Raw genomic sequence first — 11121 nt, 5'->3', positions numbered from 1 at the left:
TATCCAAGTAAGAACGGATACTAATCCCGTCACAAAATGCTCTTGACATAGCACCTAAAAGCGCCATGGAAAAATCACACACAGCTTCATCAGGTGGTCGAATTCCAGAGTTAAGCCAATCACCAAGCCATTTGTAAATTGTGAGACAATTTTGTTTTTCAGATATCATCTGGGTGATCGGTATTTGTCCATACTCAGTATTTACAACAGCTTCATACAAGAAAATGTGGCTTGATAATAAATTAAGAGATGAACGCTTAATTTTTTTTACCAACCCACCAGTTGCATCAATAGACATTTTTGTGTAAGATTTACATAAATCTTTATAAATAACTAATTGGTGATTACTCCAGTAATGCACAATCAATGGATCAATACTTATAGAATGTATTGAACCAGAAAATTGAGAGTTATGTTTCAACTCAACTAACGACTTAAATGGACACTTTTCTGTTATACTTAAAACTTTATCTTTATATTCCTGTTTAGCTTTGCGGAGAACTGGAAGTCCGTATAAATTCGGAGGGGAAATACGGCCAAATTCCATATCAGAAACATTATCTCGTCTCCAATTACTGGCTAGATCTTTTGATAATTGCCTTCCAATTTCATTCCGTTTTTCGCCTTTCAGTGGCCTCTTACTTGTATGTTCTAACTCACATCCTTTAGTATTTTTGGTCCGGATATTGATATAAAGTGGATCTCCATCATTTGGTTCGTTATCACTCCATCCAAATAATTTATTGTCGCAATCTTTACACTTGGCATAAAATGTGAAGAAATAATTACTTCGACTTTTATCAATAGACACTTTATTTCTTTTGTAAATAAAGTTGCAGGGTAGCTTATGCTGTGATAAAAAAGCATCATTTATTATGTCTGACCAAATATTTTTTTTGAAAACGTTGTATTTTCTTCTCTTATGCTTTTGACGGTATTCTATAATCGAAGGTTTAAACTCTAAGTACTTCTCAAAAGGAATATAAAAATTAAATAATGTTGTAGAATCATCGATAACTCTTCTGCTATCTAATAATTCTACACGATTGTCAATATTTTCTTCTTCGGTGTCTTCGTCTGATTCACTCGATACACTTTCTTCGTCAGTTGTCTGTTCTACGATACATGTATGTTCAATATTTAGACTTTCCTTTAGTTTTGTTTGAAAGTGATGTAGATCTTTGTATACCGAAATAAATAAATTTAAAGGCTTGACTTTAAAGTTTAATTTTTCTGATATCTTTGTCCATATTGGGTGTGTATTCGATTTTAATTTTTCATTATCAAACAATTCAGTTTTATATTCTTCAAGAACATTAAATATAGAATTTGAATCGATCGCTGGTTTGCGTCCTCTTTTCTAAAGTTAAGTAGATATAAAAATAATATTATTGCCTAATTATATTCAGACCATATCATCTAAATTCAATGTATTTAAAACCAAAAAAAAAAAAGCGGGCAAGTGAGTACCACTCTGCTGTACATTAGGTGCCGTATGGATCATTATTATATATTATAGGAGTGTTAAATTTGAATCCAATGATAATTATCATTGTATATGAAAAACGATTCTGAACGAAGACGATTTGTCTAGGATATAATTTCTAGTGGTTGGTGAAAAAGGTGGTTTATGTTTTAATGGCCTGAATACAACAAAATTTAAGTTCTTTTATAATAATTGTAAGCTAAACTTATGAAAAACCTTGTATTAAATTTTCAACTCTTAGCTACTTATACAAAAATTTTTATGAAATATACCTACAAAATAATTTGCAAGTATTCATAGTTTTGACGAATTTTTGTCAATATTTGAACTTCAAATGCTAATAAAAAAATTGTGCTTATGTATTCTTATAATTTTTTAATCACTATAAGAATAACATATGAGGAACTTTGTATAAAATTTTCAAGTATTTCGATAGGGCCAAAAAAATTTTATCGACCCTTCAAAAAAATTTTTTCAGAAAAATTGAAAATTTCAGTTGTCTATAAATAGCTCAAAAAAACTCAAAATATTTTGAAAATTAAATCAAGTAAATAAAATGCCAATCTAAATAACTGGTAAAATTTTCAAGTATCTACGACTTATACTTTTTGAATTATAACAAATATCAAAAATTGTTTGAGGCTAAACCATTATTTAGCGTGGTTTTGTAAAAATTTAAATTTCAAACACTCATAAAAATTTTTTGTCTGAATCCGGTAGAGTTTTTTTTACAGATATTTGAAGAAAAATGTATGGAGAACCTTGTACCAAATTTTCAAAACTTAGTTATAAAAGAAAACAATTTTATGATTTTTCAACTTCAAAATTACTTGCATATTTTCGCGTTTTCGACAGAATTCGTAAAAATTTGAACTATAAACTCTTATAAAAAAAAATTGTGACTAACGATTTTTAATTTTTTTTAGCTAATAAAAACAACTCATAAGGAACCTTGTATTAAATTTTCGAAACTTTTTGGCCATCCAAAAATTTTTTATCGACACTTTAAAAAAAATTTCTCAAAAAAATTGAAAATTTCAGTAGTCTATAAATAACTCAAAAAAAGTCAAAATTGTTTGAAAATTTAACTATATACAGATACTACTGACATGAACATTTGGTGAAAATTTCAAGTATTTTCAGTGATTAGTTTTTGAATTACAACCATAAAAAAAAATCGATTTGGTCGAAAACTGGTTTTACGTAAAAATTGCCGTTTTTCCGTCATTTTTTTTTTGTTGTTCTCGATTTTTTTGAAAACTGTTGGAAAATGTTAACTTTTTACCTCTATAATGCACCAAGGATATTCACTTTTACATCGGAAACCACCCCCATAGTTTGAAATTGGAGCATTATTTCGACTAGTTATGCTGTACACAGACACAAAAAAAAAAAAAAAAAAAAAAAACACACCATTGTAAAATCAATACATTCATCACTTCGTTCAGAATCTAATAACGAAAAACGGAAATTTTTACGCAAAATCGATTTTAGATATTGGTGTAACTCTTAAACTAATTACCGTAGAAACATGAAATTTTCACAGAATGTTTATACAGGCATTTTCTATACATTATTTCAAAAATTTTCAAATCTTTTCAAGTTATTTACAGAAATTTCAATCTTTTTTAGTTTTTTTTTTTTTATAAATGACTATAAAATTTTATTCGTTGGGTAAAAAAACTTGAAAATTTAATGCAAGGTTCCCCGTAAGTTAATATAATAGCAGATAGAAAATATCAAAAATACATAGGCAGGACATACACATAGAATTACATACAATTAATGATGAGTTACTAACCATTTATTATAACTATTAATTATCCAAATATAGAAAAATAATATAGGATTATTTTTTATTTAAAGTAGGTAGTTATTTTTACATTGAATATTTCTGTAACGATAGGATTATGTTCTTTCAAATTCTGAAACACGAATGAGTGGTGACTGGAACGATGTTTCGATTTATGCCTATTGCCTAAAACTCGTTGTTTTAATGGAGAATAAAAATAACGTATGCATAATGTTTACCTAATCCTTTAAGTCGTCTGACCAAAATAATATTAAATAATTTAATAAATTTACAAATAAATAAATTATTATAGACGTTCATTAGATACGAGTAAATACAATTTAAAATTCATTATATATTCAAAAATCGAATTATACCGTGATATGATTAATTTGACAACCAATCAATTTTAAGTCAAGGAAAAACACGCATAGAAAACCTAGCCCTAATCATAATAAATTAATAAAGACTGACGACTTCACTCAGAATTGTTTTTTTTATTTTAATAGAATAATTTTATATTCTTGAATTAAAATTTAACACATCCATAAACAGTGACTTCTCTAGATATTTAATGTACTAATGTACAGCAAAACTTTACCCGCTTTTTACAATATATACATTTATGTATTAATTCTTACGTACGTATTAATTGGAAAAGAAATAGAAAGATTATCAAAAATAAAATAAAAGTGATAAAAAATTGTTTGTCAAGTTTAAAATTTGGTCAGATAATCAGATTATATCTTTGAAGGAGAGGAGGGGCCAGGTGAAACTTCGGTGCCACTTATAGTGCCCAACAGTTTTTTATAGATAATTTTCTTTAAAATCCTAACCATAATTATTATTAAACTATTGATTACTTTACAATTTATCATCACACTTTATAAAAACTATAATATAAATAACAAAATAATTGACTTACCTTTTTTTGTTCCATCATAATAACGTGTTAATAATTATATTCTTTAGCCTATAATAGGTATAGGTAATATAATTTTATAAGGAAATATTTTAAACTAGACAACAACACTTAACACGTATGTGAAAAAGTTAGGAACCTACACGTCAACTTTACAACAATTCAATTTTATCATGCAATGATTTTTAATTATAATATTTAATAATATAACTGTGTTCTCATATATGAACATAACACCATGCCATTCATTTGGTGAATGAACGATTACATCATTAATATACTTTAAACATTTTATAAAATAAATATTACTAAAATACGATTATAGTACAAAAATAGCATGGATAATATTTAATTTAACTAATTGATGATTTCGGTTCCAATAATAGCCATAAAATCCATCGACGCAGAAGGACAATAATACTAAAAATAGCAATTATAAATACATATTTTAATAAGACAACTTGGCTATATGGTATTACACTCACAAATATATATAATAATACGCCAAAAGGAACCTGATAAGGAAAACTAAGGTCTAGATTAAGGGGGACAGAGAAACCGCGTATGACGTATGTAAATGAATCCAAAATAGGTTTTCAATATAAAAATATTTAAATGTTAAATATTTATACTTTTTAGTCAATTTATAAGTATAAGCTAAATAGTCCAATTTTTTCGCACTTTTTACACTATGTGATAAATGCTAAAGAAATATTCGTAAATATAACAACACTTACATGAAACTGACCTGTTTAAAAGGACGCTAGAGGGATACAGAACTTCATAAGAAAATTTAATAAAAAATATCCAAATAATATATATTATAAGTATAATATACCCACCTATAATGTATTACAATCAATTTTATATACAGCCCCTATTTATTTATTGTATTATTGATATTACCTTAGTTATTACAAGAATGTAAATATTATGTAATATATTGTAGCCAATGACCCTATAGTCGACGAGGCATTTGTTTTCAAATAAAAAAAAAAAAGGGACGCTACACCCGCATGTGTTGTATCCGTCTTACAAAATGTAAAACTTTGCGAAAACTGTTTTGCGCGGGAAAGAACCACTACTTAAGCCGTAATCCAAGCTAAGCAACCAAATTTCACACTATAAAGTGGAGAATATTTATTGTTCGTCGTTGTTTTTAATTTTTCGATATCACAAATACGAATAAAAATTTGTATTGTTCAAGAACTAATTTGTATTGTTATTATTTTATTTTATTTTTTAATTAATTTAATTTGTTTAAGAATAATATACGCTTTTCGAAAATGTTGAGTAAAATAATTATTTTACGTATATATTACATTTTATTGATTAATTTAGTTTAACAAATTTTAATTATACATATTCGTGCAATGTATTTAGCTGAATTAACAGTGCTCATATGTTAAAATAATTCATACCAATTTGAAGTCTGATAGACTAACATAAGGTATTTAAAAAATATATTATAATACGTACATATTTTATGCACAACGGAAAAAATATCAAAATTTCACCATTTATTGGATATATTTATGAATGTCTCCAGTATTTGAATAAATTTGAATTCTAATTTTGGTTATTTTTATAATTTTATCAATTTTTTTTTAAATTTTCAATCGGAATTTTATCATTGCTAAATTTACTTATTTTATTAGATTTTATCAGATCTTTTTTAAATTTTCACAAAATATTATTATATTATTTATCATTATGTATTTTAATATTATCAAATATTGTTTATAGTTTAATGAAAATGTATTATATTATTTCTTGGAAATTTTCACAACTTAACCATATGATGTATGATATTACTAGTATTTTTAACAGGATTGTGTATATATTTGAATTGATTATTCAAAGTATTTTAAATTTTCTTTTTATAGCTCTATACTAAATAAAAAAAATATTTTTTTTAAATCGACAAATATAAAAAATACACTGCAAATAAACACAGTACCTAATAAAAAATATGTAAATAAAAAAAATATATATAATGGAAAAATCATATTATTTTTCTTTAAAACCGATCAATCCACTCTAATTCAAAGTTTAAGGGACCATGCCATCAAATGAGGGAAGGGCTTACATGAAGTTGCCCCTCCCCATAAGTATTTTGGTTTTTACGGGCCCCACGAAGGATTGCAATTTTTTTCCCGAGACATGCAATTAGTTGCATAAAGATTGCAAAATTTTGATACCGGTTTGAAGTCCATGGGTCCATGTGGGGGGGGCTACGTGAAGTTGGCCCCCCCATAAGTATTTTGGTTTTTACGGGCCCCACGAAGGATTGCAAATTTTTTCCCGAGACATGCAATTAGTTGCATAAAAATTGCAAAATTTTGATACCGGTTTGAAGTCCATGGGTCCATGTGGGGGGGGCTACGTGAAGTTGGCCCCCCCATAAGTATTTTGGTTTTTACGGGCCCCACGAAGGATTGCAAATTTTTTCCCGAGACATGCAATTAGTTGCATAAAAATTGCAAAATTTTGATACCGGTTTGAAGTCCATGGGTCCATGTGGGGGGGGCTACGTGAAGTTGGCCCCCCCATAAGTATTTTGGTTTTTACGGGCCCCACGAAGGATTGCAAATTTTTTCCCGAGACATGCAATTAGTTGCATAAAAATTGCAAAATTTTGATACCGGTTTGAAGTCCATGGGTCCATGTGGGGGGGGCTACGTGAAGTTGGCCCCCCCATAAGTATTTTGGTTTTTACGGGCCCCACGAAGGATTGCAAATTTTTTCCCGAGACATGCAATTAGTTGCATAAAAATTGCAAAATTTTGATACCGGTTTGAAGTCCGTGGGGTCATGTGGGGGGGCCAACTTCACGAACGTGTACTCTCTGATCATTTTTATAGTTACGCTACTGATTTTTTTATAATACATAATAACATTTACAAAATTATTGGATTATTTCATTACTTTTAAGCTTTTGCCAATTTTGTAACTATACTATAATATAGTATGTACTGCTTAAGTCAGTTTTGATTAAAAAGCTAATAGCAATTATACTTATGTACGATTTAAATACAACTACACATTATTACAATAATAAATTTAATATAAATACAAAAAAATGCAATGTTTTTGGCAAAAATGAAATCAATCGAACCGTATTACTATATAATAGCAAATAAATTACTATAACAGCGATATAAATAATTTATTACCTACGTACTATCTAATATTTTATTATTAACTACCTAACATCGTTCATAAGAGTGGTTACCATACCTATGTCTGGTCTTTTTTAAAATGTGTATTATATCATAATTTATCGTAATTTTCATTCGGAATAATATTTTATCGGTTTACCTTTTTTTTTTTTTACCGATTTTTAACACAACTCGTCGGAGCGGCGACGCGCCAATCTGCCGATGCTGCCGTAGCGAACCGTCATCCAATATGGGGTCCTGGTACATCGGAGGCACTATAGCGGCATACTGTGGTATTACGTAAAGAAAAAAATCAAATAAGTGAAATAATTTACGTGCGAGAAAAAGAACTCGTACGCCCTATAATATGCGCTCTTTCAAAATATTATTCGTCTACATAGTTTTCCATGTCTTATATTTTTTTGTAATTAACTTGTTTTAACTTTTCACAAACTGTTTAATTGTTAAGAACATTGACGTCACAAACAAACAAAAATGGCATAATGTTAGTTTTATGCTCAAAACATGTTTTTTAAAAAATTAATTTAGATCAATATTTTCATAATAAGAATTAACTACTTTTTTATTATCTAAAAAATATTATATTACCTATAATTACGAGTATATATTACCTTTATTATCAAGTTACAATAACATGGTAAGTGTATAAAGTAAGTAAGTTGATAAATGGAATGTTTTTGTCACTCATTTAAAAAAGATAAGGTTTATTTATATACCGATAATATTATGTTCTAAATCGTTATTGTAGGTTCTTTATTAAATGTTTAAAAAATTATATAATTAACTAAAACAAAAGGTATTATACATAATTATTTAGTTCATTGCATTAGTTATTCAGTTATTCAGTATTCTGTTGATACACACTAACTAATATATTTTAATTATTTTCGATGCACAAAGCAGATAATAGAGTAAAAATATATATACAAGTTCATCGAATATTTGTTAGTTAATTTTTAAGGCGTGTGGAAAGTTCTTTATTACCTATAGTATTTTATTATTATATTTTTTATTAATTGAAATAATTTTCGTAATTATTTTGGATTGCATTATAAATTGTGAATAAACTATTTTATTAGATAGGAAACTATATGACTTTGATAAGTGTGGCGTACTCCTAAATAGTCCATATGTATAATACATTACTGTGAAAATAGTTCGTTTTGTGTCAAAACAAATATTAAAGTCTGTAGATCACAGAGCCATAGAATTATCGTGCACAGATATTTTCGATGCACAAAGCAGATAATAGAGTAATACAATATTATATATAATTTCATTTGTTAGTTTTAGTTTTGATTTGATTAGAGTGTCATATTGTCATAAATTATAGTATAGTTATATTATAACCAAAATTCATAACAACTAATATTTTTTTAATTACAATTTATTAAGCTTATATTATTAATATGGTAGTTTCAACTAATATTTGCAGTAAAAAAATAATTATTATAATATGAACGGTGTATAAGGTATAACGTATATCGTAGATAGTAGAATGGTATATGATTATTAATTATTACATAGGCTTGTTGTATAAAGTTAATATAATTATTGTATAAATGCCTTGTACCTAATTAATCTAAATATATATTTTAAAGATTTAAATGAATATACATCGAAACAAAAAGATTTAAGTCCCTATATTTTATTAAATTACAAAAAAATAACGAAAATTGTAATTTATTACAATAAATGTGTTAATTATGTTTTTCTTAAATTTAAAATTTTAAAACCAAGGTGTTAATTTAGTACACACGATTTATTGTATATTTTTTTTACAACATTCTCAAAATATCAAAAATAGTATCATTTTTTTTATAGACATTTCAAGTTTAAATTTTAAATTTTGTCAAAGTGAATGTTTAAACAAAATCACTATTTTATAATAATTATTCAAAAATATATTTATACAATATAAATAATTATAATATATTATTCACATATAGACATCATTTTTTATTTTGTATTCTATTATTTTTTTCTCAGTGGTGTAACTTCAAAATTTGGGTTCGGAAGTGAAAATTTTAACGGCCTCTTCTTAGCATGCATACATAATATTATAGTGAGGTACATTCATCTTACTAAAATTATTTTATACATTTTTTTAAAAAATATTGCAGCATATTTTAACAATTCAAAATTTTATTATAATTTCAAAGTATTAAAAAAAAAAAAAATAACGGATTAATTGTTCATTATAAATATTATTAAAAGAAAAACATTATACCTATTATACTTAGGAAACGGGCTCGGTGAACATGTACTTTCTGATTATTTTTAGTTATGCCACTGATTTTTCTATAATACCTACATTATAAAATTTACAATATGATTAGATTATTTCATTATTTTTAAGCTTTTGCCAATTTTTAAGCTTACGCCACTGCCGATGCTGCCGTCGCTAACCGTCATCCTATATGGAGTCCTGGTACATCGGAGGCACTATAGTGGCATACTGGTACTATGTAAAGAAAAAAATAAAATAAATAAAATATTTTACTTTCAAGAAAAAGAACTTGTACCCCCTTTATAATAATACCTATGCATTCTCTCAAAACATTATTCGTTTACATTGTTTTCATAATGGGTTGTCAATTTGTTTACATTTCGACATGCGATTTAAAAAAAAAAAAGAAATGAAGGCCGACGAATAATTCTCATCAAATCATCTGTAAACGCGTTACGCGTTATTTTTAAGGCATGTAGAGGTAGACAGTTCTTTATTAATTAAAATAATTTTCGTATTTATTTTGGATTGCATTATAAATTGTGAATTAACTATTTTATTCGATAGGAAACTATATGACTTTGATGAGTGTTGTGGCGTACCACTGAATAGTCCATCATATTAATATATTATGTGTAATACATTTTTGCGAAAATAGTTTGTTTTGTGTCAAAACAATTACAATTATTAATTTCTGTAGACCTCAGAGTCATAGAATTGTTGTGCACAGATATTTTCAATGCACAAAGCAGATAATAGAGTAATAAAATATTATAAATAAGTTCATTGAATATTTGTTAGTTAATAGTTTTAATTTTAATTTTATAAGTCTGTCATGTTGTCGTAAATTATAATCATTATATATATTATCATTAAAATTCATAAAAACTCATTTTTAATTACAATTTATTATGCTTATATGTTATTATTATTATTATTTTTTTAGTTGAACTTTGTTATTTACAATTAGTTTTAACATTTATGTGTTAATAAGCAAGATCAAATCTTGAGTAATAATAGATATATGAATTATTGACAAATAAGAAAAGAGAAAAAAAGAACAAGAGGAACTTAAATTAAAGAGCCTGTAATCTGTATGGTTAAAAAAATGCTTATTTTATTAATATGATAGTTTCAACTACTATTTGCTATCAAAAAATAATTATTATAATATTATGAACGGTAAATATAACGTATATCGTAGATTGTAGAATGGTATATGATTATTAATTATTACATAGGGTCCTGATACATCGGAGGCACTATAGCGGCATATTGTGGTATTACGTAAAGAAAAAAATCAAATAAATAAAATATTATTTGTCTACATGGTTTTCTTAATGGGTTGTCAATTTTGAATTATAATTTTATAGTTATAATTTGTAAGTTGTAACTAATGATAAATTACTACAGAAATCCAGAAACTAATCCAAGGAAAGATTGATCGTTGATATTATATACGACATACGTATTGTAAAAATGCAATATGAATATAATGCTTATAGTTTT

This window comes from Aphis gossypii, chromosome X (assembly GCF_020184175.1).
Source record: "Aphis gossypii isolate Hap1 chromosome X, ASM2018417v2, whole genome shotgun sequence".
Lineage (NCBI taxonomy): Eukaryota > Metazoa > Arthropoda > Insecta > Hemiptera > Aphididae > Aphis > Aphis gossypii.
The sequence above is the reverse complement of the archived record's forward strand: the minus strand, read 5'-3'. Positions refer to the sequence as shown.